The following is a 4,767-nucleotide window of genomic DNA, read 5'->3' as shown; positions in this document are numbered from 1 at the left end:
GCCTAACATCTCTGTATTGAGGTCCATTTTTCTTGTTTAAGCTTTTAGTAAACAGAAGAGTATATTTTCTCAATTATTAATTGGAAATTCTTACTGCAGTTTAGGAAATTTCTATCCCCTGAACAAAAATGTTGGTCTTGCCATGAGACAAAATCAGAAGGCATTTGTGAGAATTAAAAGGTAGTGATCTGTATTAGTCCATTTTTGTGTTTCTGTAACAGAATACCTGAGACTGGGTAATTTATAAAGAACAGAGGTTTATTTGGCTCACAGTTCTGGGACGGTTGTATCTGGTGCAAGCCTCAGGCTGCTTCTGCTCATGGTAGAAAGTGGCAGTCAGCAGACAGGTACAAGCAGATCATGTGGTGAGAGGAAGCAAGAGTGTGGGGGGGAGATGCCAGGGTCTTTTAAACAACCAGCTCTCGCAGGAACTAATAGAGTGGGAACTCACTCACTACCTCCATCCCCCAGGGAGAGCATTAATCCATTCGTGTGGAATCCGCCCCCATGACTCAAACAGTTCCCAACACTGCCACATTGGGGATCAGATTTCCACATGAGTTTTTGGTAGACAACACACCCAAACTCTATCATGATCCATGTGAAATGTATTGAGGACGTGATATGCTATAAAGTATCTTGAACAAAAAAGAAATGAAAATAGGAATTGAATGTATGTTACATGATTAATTAAAATATTTCTTTAAAATTTCTTTTTAAAGTAGTTTGGATTTTACAGAAAAATAAACCTATTTCATGTCTTAAGCCTTGTTTAATATTGATTTCTTCTCTTTATCAAAGGATATGTTTTCCACATGTTAACCAAAGGGAGCTGCATGTTTAAATGTTCCTAGGGCATTCAGATAAATAGGCAAAAAAAGGTGTGTTCTAAAAGAACAATACCACAAAAATGTTTCCAGAATTTCAGAATCCTTCTGTTATTAATTTTTCTCCTTCCTGTGTAGGCTAAATATTTGACTAGTTTATCCAAAAATAAATGCACAGATTTTAAAAATGGCTTTATTAAGGTGTTAATTTGCATATCATAATATTTTATGTGTATAAGAATATAATTTAATGATTTTCATTAAATTTACAGAGTTGTGTGGCCATTACAACAGTCCAATTTTAGAACATTTCCATCACACAAAAGACCCCATTTGCCTCCACTCTTATTTGCACTTCCAGCCCCCAGCAGCCTCTAAACTACTTCCTGTCTCTGTGCCTTTGCCTTTCTGGAGATTTAACACTAATTAAATCATACAATTTGTGGTCTTTTCTGTTCATTTCACTTAGCATAATGTTTTTGATATTTGTCCATGTTGTTGCATATGTTAATGCTTTGTTACTTTTTATTGCTGAATAATATTTCCATATATTGCTTTTAATATATATATTAGCATGTAATACAACAGTGAAGTCCAACATGTTTAAAATTCACAAGTTTTTGTTTGTTTTTAAAAGTAATTTATGTCTAATGGAAGAATTAATCACAAGTACTGGAAGAATTATAATAAAGTTTAATGACATATATGTATGTAGACATTAATGACATATTTGTGCACATATGTGTTTATATAAAATTTGACCATAGAAAATATCTTTCCAAAGTTTACTTTTTATTCATTACACATTCTTTAAAATATTACTTTTACTTAAATTCTTCCTGCCACTTTGTATGCATACATATATAACATATTTTCATCTCCCAAAAAACATATTTCACTTCAAATATGAAGTATAGGAAGATGAGGGAAAGTTAGGTTTTAGTGTTTTACTTTCTCATATCCAGAAAATAAGAATGTAGTGTTATTATTGTAGACAATTGTAGCTGTCCTCTGACAAGTCAAAATATTGCATGAAAACTATTTAATTGAGATATGATTACTTAGGAAAATTAGCTATTTGTTAAATCCCATAATATTGAATTTAAATTTCTGTTAGAGAAACGTAGCATTTTATGCAAATGTATTTTATTTCATTAATAATTTAAAAGTGGTAGTGCAAGATAGAATAAAGACCAGATATAACCAGAGTCCTTGAAAGGTCAAGCAAAAATAGATTGTTGAGGCTCATTCTACTTCTTTCCTTTCTTTTGAGTGTTCTTTCTTCTCTTTCTCAATATTTCTTCATCTTTTTCTTTTGCCTCTGTCTCATCACAGCACTGAACAAATTTCATATCCTTGATGTTTTACAGAAAAAGTATTGCTGCAAAGAGCAAGAGTTTGTAAAGAATGGCTAGCCAGTTAGCTCAGTTGGTTAGAGTATGGTGTTATAACACCAAGGTCAAGGGTTTGGATCCCCATGCCAGCCAGACAACAACAACAAAAAAAGAGAATTTATGAAGAGTGGTTGGAAAATAAAAATAAATTAAAACAGCCTATGCACATTTGGGGACAGGATCTGCTCTACCCAGCTCTTCTATCTTCCAAAATATGGCACCATGCATATTTTATCTGGAAGATATTTGACTGACATTTGCTAAGTTAAAGTAATACAATAATGGAGACCTTCCTGTGATATTCTAAAGGTCGATTTTTTAATGCTTGAGTTGTCTCTCAACTCTGTGAGATTTTAGGAATCTTAGGTAAACATTTAGTAGGGGGGTTGGGAGATGGGCCCAAAGAAAGTAAGCAAAAAAATCTATATTAGATTTTTCATTATTTGCAAAAAATCTATATTAGAATAGGTTAGATAGCCCAGATGTAGAGACCTTCTGCTTTTACTGGTACAAAGGAAAATGTGCTCTTATGCATTTCTTTACCTGTCCTCCATCCAGCCTTGCAAAGCAAGGAACCACTAAATTAAAAAAAATTCTCATAATTCATATGGCTCAAATGTAGGATGCCATACATTCAAGCAAAAAGCAAATGCTAGCAGCGTGGTTTTCTCTCTATAGATTTTAGAGAAACCATATCACCTCTGATTTTAAAAACTCTATGACATTTAAAAAAAATCAGTTACGTTGAACTAAATGGCATGGATATGTAGTACAGAGATGGGACGAGATGTAGAAAGAGTGATTTGTGGGAAAGAGTTAAGGGAACTTGTTAGAAATTAATCACTGAAGTGTTCTCTTTCCTAAATTAGCATTAGTTAGTCATTTACTTTGTAATTTACAAATGTTTACAAGGCAGCTTCCTTTTGCTAGGCACAGTATTACATGTGCAAAAATGAGCCATAAGAACATGCACTCTGTAAGTATAGCAAAATAAACATTAAGAAGTTATGTCTCAGATAAGTGAAGTCATGTTATTCTCAATTTTAATAATGCTACGAATAAAACCCAAACATATCTCTTGCAGTCTCTTTTGCTTTAATTTTCTTTAGCTCATTGCTTTTTCCATAAATTATCAATTGTGGTTAAAACCCTCAATCAGGGCTATGTCTGTTATTGTAAGAGGGTTTCATTATTTTTCCCCCTATCTAAGATTGCATCTGAATGTAGGGAAAATATTACTCATCATCTTAGCATTGAAAGAGTGTCCTCTTACCCATATTCTACCTTTATGACTTCCAGGAATATCAGATGAAGTGTGATTGGTCCCCATCTGGTCCCTGGTCATGTTAAGCTGTAGCCTGCGGAGAGGAGAGTGCTCCCCATTGGTTCTTCTAGGTTGTGATGACATTAAGTGGTAAAATCCAAGGTCCTAAGTTCCTGCATTCTATGGCCTCTTCATTTCAACCCCAGGTATCTTCTGGTTGACCAGTTGTCACAGTATTTCTTGGGACTCTGGAGCCCTCAGCTGTTTTCTCCACACCACACTGCACAAAGCAAGGCTTCTTAGCTTCTAAACTTCCATCTGGGAAGCACCATGTTACACTGTGATGAATACAGTAGCTTCTCTGCTGGGCTTGCAATTTTCCCTAGGTGGGAAATTTGCAGTGAGAAGTGGGAAGCAAGCACACACACAGACATCTAGATGCACACACACACATACACACACAAACACACACCACACCATGTATTTCCCCCAGCCATCTGAATGTTGATATCACCCATTCTTTCTCTCACTTGGAGCATCTCCCCCAAGAGGGAAGGTGAACCTGTACTTCTAACCCCCGCCCCCCTCTCTTCCATATATGACTTTCTTTTTCAATTGCAGAAGCATCTCTAATTCTTCTTTTGGTCTTATGGGGCCTTCCCTTAAATCAATCCTGTCAATTCTCTCCAACCTATGGTTTATTAAAAAAAAAAAAAAAAGAGAGAGACAACAAAAATTTTAGAATTTGAAATACCTCTTTCTGTAGTTTCAATGCTTTGACTTTCATGGTTGTGTGCAGACTATGAACTTCAAGTTGGTGTTTATGAAGCCAAAATCTAACACATAGTCTGTTTTCATATTCCTTTTAATCTTTCCTGTAGTAAAGGGATACCTCTTATTAAATAGGTGAGGGAAGTCAGGTTCAAAGAACTGATACTGTTACACAGTCTGTCAGAGACTACAAATACTGCAGGAACAAAGCAATGTAAAGAGTGACATGATAGAGGAAATATAAATTCCAGCAGAGCAAATGGCAGCTTCAGCAGGTTCTACACTGGTCCGGAATGAAGAGTGACTTCTCAGAAAAAAAGACACTCTTAAGCATTTTTCCCCCAGTTTTATTGAAGTATAATTGAAAAATAAAAATTGTGTATGTTTATGGTATACAATGTGATGTTTTGATATATGTATACATTGTGAAATAACTAACATATCAAGCTAATTAGAATATTTATCACCTCACATACATATCTTTTGTGTCCGTGTTCTAATAATATTCAAG

Source organism: Galeopterus variegatus, unplaced genomic scaffold (assembly GCF_000696425.1).
Source record: "Galeopterus variegatus unplaced genomic scaffold, G_variegatus-3.0.2 Scaffold3464, whole genome shotgun sequence".
Taxonomy (NCBI): Eukaryota; Metazoa; Chordata; class Mammalia; order Dermoptera; family Cynocephalidae; genus Galeopterus; species Galeopterus variegatus.
This window is presented reverse-complemented; position numbering follows the sequence as displayed.